Source organism: Carya illinoinensis, chromosome 8, assembly GCF_018687715.1.
Source record: "Carya illinoinensis cultivar Pawnee chromosome 8, C.illinoinensisPawnee_v1, whole genome shotgun sequence".
Taxonomy (NCBI): Eukaryota; Viridiplantae; Streptophyta; class Magnoliopsida; order Fagales; family Juglandaceae; genus Carya; species Carya illinoinensis.
The window spans coordinates 19,039,799-19,052,190 of NC_056759.1; the positions used below are offsets into that span (position 1 = coordinate 19,039,799).

The 12,392-nt window shown below is 41.9% G+C and overlaps 1 protein-coding gene across 13 annotated transcripts in view; it reads left to right on the forward strand.

Moving 5' to 3' along the window:
- The first annotated feature begins 468 nt into the window (after window positions 1–468).
- The window catches only part of LOC122318641, a 32,772-nt gene continuing 20,848 nt past the window's right edge, over window positions 469–12,392 (forward strand). For 5 of the 13 annotated variants that reach the window (XM_043136192.1, XM_043136190.1, XM_043136194.1 and 2 more), the window contains exon 1: window positions 469–619. The gene's annotated coding sequence lies outside the window, so the exon portion shown is untranslated. The remainder of the gene's footprint in view (window positions 620–12,392) is intronic. The other 8 variants (XM_043136191.1, XM_043136196.1, XM_043136195.1 and 5 more) reach the window with 8 other exon arrangements.

Sequence of the window (12,392 nt, forward strand, 5' to 3'; positions counted from 1 at the left end):
TATTATCTAATTCAATTTTTTTAAATTCTAAAATAACAGTAATTTTAAAAATTAATATTCTAATAATATTTATTCAACATTGAACTTTTATCTTAATTCATTTTATTTTAATTTACTATTTAAATAGGAACTTATATTTTAAAAAATTAAATTATTTATTATAATTTATTTAAAAATTTAAAAAAATTACAGTAATTAAATGAGATAATATGAGTTAAATATTATCTTATTATCCAAACCCCTTGTTTAAACTAAATTGTGCCCCTTTTTATTTTTTATTTTGTATTTTTGCCCTTTAGAAGTTTTATATTAATAAAATTAATTAAAAATGATGAGAAGCGATAAAAATGATCTAAACTGGAAAAAAGGTATCCATACCGTCTTCTTTGGTTCTTGACTTGATATAAAAGTATTGATATTTTAATCTCTTTTAAGAATTATAATAATAATAAAAAGAATTAAATAAAACACTGGAAAAGGGTAAAAGAACTCAAAACAAAGGGGACTTTGTACACTTTCGGTCTACCATCTCCTTCAATTGCTGGACCCTAAACGACACAGTGACCTGAAAGCAGCAACCGCGGCAGGAGTAGTAGCAGCCACTCGCCATTACAACGAGGTTATCCTCCTTCTATTCGTTTACCTTGTTCTTCACATATATTTCTGTTTATATATGGAAATGTTATTTCCCGATTCTCATTTATATTGCAAACACACACAATTGGTTCATAAATAAAACATCGGATGCGTGCCCACGCTCACATATCTCCTCTGTATAAAATCTATTTCTGGGGGGAGGAAGATAAAATATATTAGTCAGAAATAATTATAACGTCTCTGTATATGTTCCAAGAATCCACAAGAATTCAAGATAGCATTTTCACCTGTATATACCTAGACCTTTAGTTTCCCACTTTTGCGTTTGTTATTTGCGTTTTTTTTTGGTTTGCGAATTGTGAGGTTTAGGTTTATTTCTAATTAGCTTTATAGTTTTTCTTAGGATCTAATATTTTTCATTTCATTCGGACCTGTTTTCAATAGAATGGGACTGATTTGTAGTTATTATGTTTGGATAATTTTAGCTTATAGAGCGTTGTGAGTGAATTTTGCTACTGGCACCAAAATGTAAAATCCATCTAGTCTAGCACTTATAGGAAGAAAACTGGCTCTCTGCCCTCCTACATTGAATATTGATCGATTCTGGTTTGGATGTTTTGACCCTATGGTAGAGATGTATTTAGAGCCTCATTGTATTCAATGGGTTTTATTAATCTTGCTGCTTACAAGCTTAGCCGTTACAATCTTGATGTTCCTAGGATAATTAAATGAATGCCAGTTTCTCTTGGAATTAGAACTAGTGTGTTATGAGGTTTTCTTGGTTGCAAGAGAAGAAGAATAAACAAGAAAAAAGAAAGAAGAATTGAATACAAGAATCACACATGGATGGATTTTATTTTGAGGAAAAATCCCACCTCCATGAATTATAACATACTAGACTCTTCAGATAGTTCCCATCCTATTCTTCTCACCATTTATATACAATGGTAAAGATCGAAATGCACCGTATGACTATGATACAAAAACATTCCCTGTTTTATTAACTTCCCCAAATGACTAAACCTTCTGTTTGTATTAAACACCCCGTCTCTTTAATATTGAGGGTACCTTTTTATCACATCTTCTTCATTTCTTCCTTTCTCGATCACAAGCTCCAGACCCTTTGCTGTCTTTAGTTCCTTCCACATACACTTCAGTATACTCCTAACATTCTCCCCTCCTTCAAAAGCCTTGACTACAAGGCTGGACCTGCAACAAGGGAGTAGGAAAAGAGATTAAAGCTAAAGTGGCCACTGAAATATATCTTTGACAACTTAATTCCTCATGATATTGTTTTCCTCTGTCAATGGGCCAGCAAGTAGGTATTTCAAAGAACTTAAATGGAAAAACAAACAAAATCACAGCATAAGTCTTTGTTCTAGTGTGAAGGGCCATAACCCATTCAGCCATTGCGTCAAACACTTTGCAGCCAAGTTTCCAAGACTTGCATTTCGCACAGATGTCAAATATAGTATTGCCCAAATACAAGTCAAAAGCAAGCACAGATTTAAGAATATGCAATTGAAGCTCTGGGGAATCTTGTGAAAACCAAGAATCTCTGCATGAACATGAATTTCCAGCGTTTTGAAGTACAATACCTGAGTTATTACCATTTTAAATACTTGGAACACCTTTTCCTAAACTTCTGTTTCTTCTTTCTCCATGTGTTGTTTTTCTTACTTCTCACATTCTTGCTTGCTTCCCATATTTTCAAATTTATTTTTAGTGAAACTATTTTCTTCAAATGACTTTGGAGCATCATCAATATTTTGAGCAGGGGATGAACTTGGTGCATCCTCCAAAATTGTGGCCGTAAGTAGGAACATTTATGCTTCTTCATGCTTATTCCCTTCTAAAGAATAAGTTAAGTCAACCAACAAGTTGGACTTTACCTTCTCATCAATAGAAATAAATCGAGCTTATTCGCCTTTGTCGAACATTCATTCGTAACTTCAAGACCTTCAAGATCATCACCAGGAGCAAGTTCAATTGTTTCCTTTTCTTCCTTCATTATAAAAATCTCTTCTCTAAGCCTCCATGATCTTTGACGTGCCATTAAATCAAACAATTGCCATTGTAACTTAGAATACCGATTTTGATTTTAATTTCTGCCCCATGTCTACAACATACCGGAAATATTATCCAAACATTCATTAATTTCTTGTATGTCTTCTTGATGAATATCAAGTTGCCTCTGGATTTTCACCTGTTGCCTTTGAAAATTTTCTTGGCGTAGTGTTGATTTGGTGTAGTCTTCCATGAGAGGATCAACCTTTCTGATATAAATTGTTATGGGTTTTCTGGGTTGCAAGAGAAGAACAATAAACAAGAAAAAGGAAAGAATAATTGAATTCAAGAATCACACGGATGGATTTTATTGTGAGGAAAAATCCCACCTCCATGAATTATAACATACTATATTCTTCAAATAGTTCCCATCCTATTCTTCTCACTATTTATATACAACGGTAAAGATCAAAACGCACCGTATAACTATGATACAAAAACACCCTGTTTTATTAACTTCCCCAAATGACTAAACCTTCTGTTTGTATTAAACACCCCGTCTCATTAATATTGAGGGCACCGTTTTATCACATCTTCTTCATTTCTTCCTTTCTCGATCACAAGCTCCAGACCCTTTGCTGTCTTCAATTCCTTCCACATACACTTTAGTATAGTTGGTTTTGGTTTGTATGACATCCTGTATGTGGTGAGTCTAAAGAAAACTCCAAGCTTAAAAGGATTATTTTAATTTTTAATTGTAATTGTTTTCAACCTTTTTTCTTCTCTCAAATTTGATATGCTTAGATGAGCTCATGTACCTAGCTGCCTCAGTACTAAAAGAAATCATGCTTATTTCTTAGTGAAAGATTTTCCGAACTTGAATGGAGTCATGCATTTAGCATTGTAGCACCCCTTCCCGTAGGTCTAGAATGTTACTTCCATTTGTAACTTTGTGCCTAGTAAAGAGATTCAACATCATAAAAGTACTGCATTTATTGAATCATAAACTAGGCAAGGGTAGGGTTCTAGGTGCTGTCTAGGTTGCTGGCAGCAACCTAGATTCTTAGTGCTCCTAGAAGTTGGGTGGTTTCTCACATTTTCCAACCTGAGGCGGAGTTGGAGGAAGTTCTTGGCTGCCTCAACAGTAGCTATTTCCTTGCAATGCCACTATAGCGTGAGTTCTAAGTTCAAACTTCCATAATATAACATAGGGACGTTTCTAATGCTTAGGACATGGAAGTTTTGATGTATGAAACAGAACCCCTTACCTACCTTGAAGGAGAGTTTAGGAGGTTCCCTCTAAGAGTTTTGGTGGAGGGAACACAACCTTGCGAGATTGAATACGCCGGTATCACTTGCCAGAACTTTATCCTAATCTCTTCTTTGATTTCTCAGGTCCTTTTTAATACTGGCACATCAGTTTGTCTTTTTTGTTACCTATTAAAAAAAGAGTTTTGGTGGAGGGAACTGCAGAAAGAGTGCTGTGGAAAGGCAATATACTATGAACAGCATTGGGTTCGAATTACCTAAAAAGAGTAAGAGATACTCACTTGAAATTGCCATCATCATGCCTATTTGATAGGCTTAATGTTTTCCTGATTTTGGCAGCCTAGGGTGGCAGAGAGTGGCAGCACAATGGCGGTAGCAGCTTTGCGAATACCTTAACACTTTGATGGTATGAAACTGAGTGGAGTGTATAGAGTTTACTCAAGGGAAGAGGGGCTGCACGTGTATGGGGCTGCCTTTTGTTTGCTAATAGGCTTAGGAGGCTGCTAGGATTAGGGTTTAACTTAGGTGGAAAATAATTTAGGGTTTCTGTATCTAAGGGCTGCATGGGCATAGGGGCTGCTGCTATAATCCTGGCAATTTCTTATTAGGAGTTTTGATTGAGTAAATACTGGGTTTCTAAGCTGGCTTCCCAATTCTAGAAATTTCCATGTGAGTTGTATGAGGAAGGATCTCTTAGACTTGCTATAATGGGTTGGGATTGATTGCTGGAGCTGTTAATGCTGGCTTGTCAGCTTTTTCAATAGTCAACTTCCTGAATAGTTAGTCCTAAAATCTTGGTAGCCTCTTATCTAATTTATTCCTGTGCTAATCAGAATAAAATTTTGCCTAATGCATTTCCGAAATCCGAAATCCTGCTGCCCAACAGATTTCAAAACTCCCCAGGTCCTATATCTAGCAATAAATCACATAATACCTTCCTTATTTAAGTAAGGAAAGTCTGAGAGCTTTGGACTCTTAGCAGTCCTGTAAATATGTACAAAATCTGACTTTTGAGTGGGGGAAATCATTCCTTAAATATGTGTCAAATATCTAACTTAGCTTGGGCACAAAGCTGGCGCCATTAGCTGTCCAGTGGGTTGGACAGCAAGCCCACTAACCCCAATACACTCACTATTATGCATAATTTTTTTCTATCAGTAAATAAGTATTTTATTGATAATAGGTGAAGCCAAGTACATGGGACACATACAAGAGCCACACCTAGGCATGTCTAAAAATACAAGAAAATCATGTGCGTTTATGCCATTAAAGTATTACTATGGACCAATGGAATAAAGTGTGTAGAAAAAAGTTTTAAGCTCATCCATCGTCCGTCATGATCCTCAAAGCTCCAATTGTTCCTCTCCATCCATATGCACTACCATAGACAGGTTGGTATCATCTTCCACAAGCTAAAAACCCTCTCCGTACACATGCAAGTTTTTATGCCGGCAGGTGTAAACAACGTTTGACGGTGGTGTAGTTTATACGGAGGAGTATGATTCTGTCTAGAGAGTTAGTGGTAGAATAAAAAAGGATCGCGCTTGTGAGAGAAGGAGTAAACATTCGCATATCTGAAAGGGGATGGAAGGAAAAGTATGAGATGGTTGTGTGCCGTAACACAATGTTATGGCTTGTGCGTGTGTTGGAGGAATGCCTGAGAGGGGGGAGCAAGGAGGTGTACTCAGTGGTAAGGGAAGGCTATAGGAGTTTTGTCGCACAACGGTGGACAAACCACCGTGGACGTTATTTGTCGGTTGCAGAGTACGGATGTGAGGGAAGAGTTTCTTTATTCTGTTTTCCTGAAGGTTCAGGTGGTTGGGGATGGAAGAGCCTAAAGGAGCTTGCTGAGGAGATGAGCCGGTAGTTAAAGTTGTCGGGGCTCAGGCGAACAGAAGGCAGTAAGACCATCCAACCTTACGTACGTAGAGGCCCTCACGGCGGTGAGACCAGTACACGGCGAGAAGAAACCAGGTGACTATGGGTGGGATGGGGGTGTTTTTCGAGCCCCTCAAGCTGTACGGGGGTCAAGCTATGGCATGCCTAAGGTTGGTCAGGAGACGTGGGTGAGTAGCAGGCGATTGTTGGAATTGTAGGGGCAGTTGAGGAAAGTGCAGAAGGAGATGGAGGAGTTATGTATGTATGTCGGGATGAGAAAGGAAATAAAGGGGAAGGGGGAGATGAAGTCTAGTGAAGGTTTATTGGGCTCGGGGCTGTGTGATCAAGGGCCACAAAGGTCTAAAAGTGGGCCTTAGCCCCAAACAGTAAGTTCCCATGAAGCAGAAAGGCCGGGCTTCGTGGATAAGGCTCGGCCCAACATTGTGTCTAAAGATCGGGGACTAGGGCTTGGGCTTGGGCAGTCCCAGCCCACACCAAGTTTGAGCCCTTTGGCCGGCTCACCCAAGAACTCGTTGTGCCATTTGCATGACCCGTCGTCCAGCAATGGGACTTCGACAACTCCTGAGCTCGTGCAATGCTCATCGGCAACTGTCTTGCCAACGGCGAGTCCACAGAAGTCGCCGACGGGAGCAGGGGGAGACTCTGGCAAGGTGCCAGCGGCCATGGGTCTACAGTACTCTATGCCGAATCTAAGCGTGTCAACACCGGCGAGTGTAGAAAATTTTTTCCCACTCTATGGTGGCTAGACGACGCCGATTTATGTAGGAGATAAATTTGCAGGCGGATTGGAACTCTCAATCCATTCAGATAGTGATTCGGAGATGGAAGAAGAGCAGGGGGAGTGGCCCGATGACTGTAACCATTCGGTGGAGGGGGTTTTTGAGCTACCTAATGATGGTGAACAGATGGGTTTGGAAGATATATCTCTGGATGGAATTTTTCAGGGAAACTAGTTAAGTAGATTGGTGGAACCCACCCCGCTGAATTTCTGCTTCCCACCTCAACCGATTGTATCGGATTGGGTTTTTCACAAGGTAAAAGAAATACTGGATAAAGTACAAAAGATAAAAAATCATTATTCAGAGCATCCATGGGGTGTTAGGGTCATGGTTAAACCTTGTTGATGCGACGGAGTTATGTCTCAGTTTAGGGAGTTAGTGGTAGAATCTAAGAGAATGACTATCGCAAGCGAGGGAGTAAACTTCCGGTTAACGGAAAGGGGGTGGAAAGAAAAATACGAGGTGGTGGTCTGTCGTAACACATTACTATGGCTGGTACGTGCGTTAGAGGAATGCTTGAGGGGAGGAAACAAGGAGATGTATTCGGTGGTCCGAGAAGGTTATAGGAGTTTTATTGCACAACGCTGTGCAAACCACCGTGGGCGATATCTGTTGATGGCAGAGTATGGGCGTGAGGGAAGAGCATCTCTACTCTGTTTTCCAGAAGGGTATGGTGGATGGGAATGGAAAAGCCTTAAGGAGATGGTCGAGGAGATGACACACAAAAAGGTGCCGGTGGTAAAAGGAGATGGGAATCAGTTGTATAGAAGATCATGGAAACCTCATACCGTCACATATGCAGAGGCTCTCACGGCGGCAAAGCAAGTAAACGGTGAGCAGAAAACAGAGGCTGTCCGGCAAGGGGGTGTGTCTCGAGCCACTAAAACGGTACAGAGGTCAATTTTCGGCAGGCCTAAGGTGGGACAAGAGACATGGGTGAGTAGTAGGAGACTGTTAGAGCTGCAGGGACAGGTGAGGAGAATGCAGAGGGAGCTGGAAGAATTACGTGCCTATGTCGGGATGAAAAAGGAAATAAAAGGGAAGGAGTTGATGTTAGGAGAAGAAAGTCAGGGAGCGGGGACGTGGGTTTCTGATTTAAATGGAGGTGGGCATGGACTTGGGCCTGGGCCTGGCACGGCCCATGTGGCTGTTTTAGAGGAATCAGGGCCGTCGAAGTTTTTAATTGGCTGTGGGCCTGGGCCTGGGCCATCCCAGCCCATCCCAAATTTAAGTCCTGCCGGCCCTGACCCGAGCCTTTCGAACCGGTTACCCCGACCCGCTGATCCGTCGCTCATCACCGAGACACCATCGCATGTTTTGTGCACGCAGTTGAGTCAGATGACGCCGGCGAGTCCACAGAAGCTGCCGACGGGGACAGGGGGACACTCCGGCAAGGTCACGGCGACTATAGATGTACCCAGCCCAACCTCGGTCCAACCCCATTCAACGCCGATGAGTGAAGGAAATTTTTTCTCTCTGTGTAATGGCTAGAAAATGCCGATCTCCTCTAGAATCAATGGGGAAGATGGTATGGAGCTCATAATCCAATCAGGCAGTGATTCGGAGTTTGAGGAAGCGGAAGGAGAGGGGCCTGATGATTGTAGCTACTCGGTGGAGGGTGATTGTGTGCTTCCTAATGAAGAAAAACAAGTGGGTTTGGATGATATTGATCTGGATGGAGTCAGTCACGAAATTCTGCTAAGTAGATTAGAGGAACCTACCCCATTAAATTTCTGCCTCCCTTCCCAACCGTTTGTAACAGATTGGGTTTATCATAAAGTGAAAGAAATTCAAAAAATAGTGGGGCTTGAGTGTGATGGGTATGAGGAGCAGTTTGTGGCGTTGTTTACAACCATCGAAGCAGGGCACAAACAAAAGGACAAAGGAAAATCAAAAAAGCATCGGGAACTCCAAAGATTGACTTGGTCGATGAACATGGAGGGTAGCGCTAGTAGGGGTAGGGTAAAAGGGAAGGGGCAGAATGTTTCTCCATGAAACCAAAAATTGTGTCATGGAACGTTCGTGGGCTTAATGAGGGGGATAAGCGCCTGCGGATTAGAAATATGATTAGGGAATGGAAAGCGGATATTGTGTGTTTGCAAGAAACTAAATTGAAAGGTATGGATAGAGAAATAGTGCGAAGTTTATGGAGTGGTGTACATGTAGATTGGGCTTATTTGGCCTCTAATGGAGCTTCAGGAGGAATTGTGGTTTTGTGGGACAGACGTGTGGGAGAAAGGGTGGAGGAATTTATTGGTAATTATACGGTGGCATGCTCGTTTCAGAGTATAGCTGATAACTATCGTTGGGCTTTTGCAGGTGTTTATGGTGCCAATTCATATTCTGAAAGAAACCTGCTATGGGATGAACTTGCGGGGATTCACAGTGTGTGGGATCTCCCCTGGTGTATAGGGGGGGATTTCAATGTCGTGAGATTCCCAAGTGAAGCATCGGGAAGCAGAAGATTACGACCAGCAATGGAGGCTTTCTCAGAGTGCATTTTTGACTTGAATTTGGTAGATCTGCCTATAGCTGGGGGTATCGCTACCTGGTCGAATAATCAGTCCTGGTCCCGACTGGATCGTTTTCTCATTTCACCGGAATGGGAAAGTCACTTTCCGGAGGTTTGGCAGAAGAGGCTAGCCCGTATTGGCTCGGACCATTGGCCAATTATGATAGACTGTGGAGGTATTCGGAAGGGTCGTCGGCCGTTTAAATTTGAGAATATGTGGCTAAAATCAGAAGGTTTCGTGGATAGGGTTAAACAATGGTGGTCCTCCTATCAGCTTCAAGGAACCCCGAGTTTCATTTTTGCGGCAAAATTGAAAGCTCTTAAAAAGGATATCCAAACTTGGAACTTGGAATCGTTTGGCAATGTAGGGGAAACCAAAAAAGCAAAGCTGGCGGAACTTCAGGCGCTTGAGAGACTTCAAGAGGTACAACACCTCACACAGGCAGAAAAAGATAGAAAGGTTGAGTTGGGTGCAGAAATTGAAAGGTTGATCCTATTAGAGGAGGTGTCGTGGCGTCAAAAATCAAGAGCTTTATGGTTGAGGGAAGGGGATCGGTGCACGGGCTTTTTCCACAGAATAGCAAACTCACACAGGAGATATAACAACATTGAGATGTTGAAGGTGGATGGAATGGAGTGCAGAGATGAACAGGAAATTCACAATCATGTTGTAGGTTATTATGAGAACCTGCTAAAGGAACAGGCGGGATGGCGGCCTCCTCTGAATGGGTTGGATTTTAATACCATTGGTTTGAGTGACGCATCACATTTAGAAAGGGATTTTGAAGAGAGAGAGATCTATGAAGTTGTGAGGAAAATGGCTAAGGATAAGGCACCAGGACCGGATGGATTCTCTATGGGTTTCTTCCAAGACTGTTGGGGTGTTATTAAGGAAGATCTAATGAAAGTCTTCCAGGAGTTCTTCAGGGTGGGAAGATTTGAAAAAAGCCTTAACGCCACTTTTTTAGCTTTGATACCTAAGAAGGTGGGAGCGACGGAGATTAAGGATTTTAGGCCTATCAGTCTAGTGAGTGGGGTGTATAAGATAATATCCAAGGTACTTGCGAATAGACTAAGTGAGGTGATGGGTAAGATTGTTACTCAACCCCAAAATGCTTTTGTTAAAGGAAGACAGATCTTAGATGCAGTGTTAATTGCCAATGAATGCCTCGACAGTCGACTATCGCCAGGAAAACAGGAATCATGTGCAAACTTGACATGGAGAAGGCGTATGATCATGTTAACTGAGATTTCCTTTTACACTTATTAAGGAGGTGTGGTTTTGGGGAGAGGTGGAGGGCCTGGATTCATTGGTGTATTTCTTCGGCAAAATTTTCGGTACTATTGAACGGAACCTCAGTGGGATTTTTCCAGAGTTCACGTGGTTTGAGGCAAGGGGATCCATTGTCTCCTCTGCTGTTTGTCATGGTCATGGAGGCGCTAAGCAGGATGATATCGGCACTGGTTGTGAATGGTGTTATTGCAGGTTTCCCGATTGGAACCCCAAGCAGGGGCATCATTGATATTTCCCACTTATTATTTGCAGATGATACTTTGATCATGTGTGAAGCTGAGCATAGGCAGGTTCAAGTGCTAAAGGCTGTACTGTTCTGTTTTGAGGCTGTCTCTGGGCTGAAGGTGAATCTGGATAAATCAGAATTGGTGCCAATTGGGTTGGTTCCAAACACCCGCCTATTGGCACGAACGCTGGTTGTAAGGTTGCTTCTCTTCCTATGACCTATCTGGGACTGCCTTTGGGGAGTGCTTCAAGGGCTACTTCTATATGGGATATGGTGTTTGAGAAAAATTGAGCGGCGACTGACAGGGTGGAAAAGAATGTACTTGTCTAAAGGCGGTAGGATCACCTTGATAAAAAGCACACTTTCTAATCTACCCACATATTTCTTATCTCTTTTTCCAATTCCAGCAAGTGTAGCAGTCCGTATTGAGAAGCTTCAACGAGATTTTCTGTGGGGAGGCTTGGGAGATGAGTTCAAGTTTCACTTGGTCAAGTGGAAACAGGTATGTAAGTCTATCCAGGGGGGAGGTTTGGGTGTTAGAAACCTAAGGGTGTTTAATCGGGCATTATTAGGCAAATGGTTATGGAGATACCCCAGAGAACCAGATGCGCTATGGAAAATGGTTATAGAAAAAAAGTATGGCGGCTTATGGGGAGAGTGGAGCACGAGAGAAGTAAGGGGGGCTTATGGAGTTGGTTTTGTGGAAAAAACATTAGAAGAGGATGGGAGGTTTTTAACCGTTTTGTTAAGTTTCAGGTGGGTACAGGATTAAGGATTAAATTTTGGAGCGATGTGTGGTGTGATTGTCGGGCCTTAAAAGATGTGTACCCATCTCTCTTCCAACTGGCGAGTGCAAAGAATATTTCAGTGGCGGATGCTATGGAGGTGATGGAGGGACGGATTGTTTGGAATATTCACTTCGGTAGGGCGCTACAGGATTGGGAGATGAGTAGCATTGCAGATTTTTACAGCTTTATATATACTCTATAAATCTAGACAGCCAGCAAGAGGATGTCATGTGGTGGAAGCCAACAAGAAAAGGTATTTTCTCGGTTAAATCTTTCTATAAGGTTCTCACCCCAGAGTCTACTTCTCTTTTCCCGTGGAGGAAGATATGGCATCACAGTGCACCTCCAAAAGCCTCTTTTTTCGTCTGGACAGCAGTATTGGGTAAGATTCTTACCACTGATAATCTAAGGAAAAGAAGGATTATCATTGCAGACTGGTGTTGTATGTGCAAAAGTGGAGGAGAGTCAGTCGATCACTTTCTGTTACATTGTGGGGTAGCAAGGACTTTATGGAACGAGGTTTTTGCTCGCTCGACAATGGTATGGGTGATGCCAAGAACGGTTGAGGCAGCATTGGCTAGCTGGCCAAGCATAAGAGGAAGGCGGCCGATTAAAGCTATGTGGAAAATGATTCCGATTTGCATTGTGTGGAGTTTGTGGCGGGAGCGCAATGAAAGGACGTTTGAAGACCAGGAAAGATCTATAGAGGAGCTTAAACTTTTATTTTTTAGAACTCTTTGTAGTTGGGCCATAGCTGTTGATTTTAATGGTATGGCCTTTCGGGACTTTCTAGCCTCTAATGCACCTACTTAGGTGGGGCATTAGAGTTGTGACACAGGCGTTTGCCATTCTTTTGATTAATAAAATTATTTATTTATCAAAAAAAAGAAATACTGAAAATAGTGGGGTTTGAATGCGAGGGGTATGAGGAGTAGTTCATGGCCTTGTTCACAGCAATTGAAGCAGGGCAAAGCAAAAAAATAAGGGAGGATTAAAGAAGCACCGGGAGCTCAAAAGACTG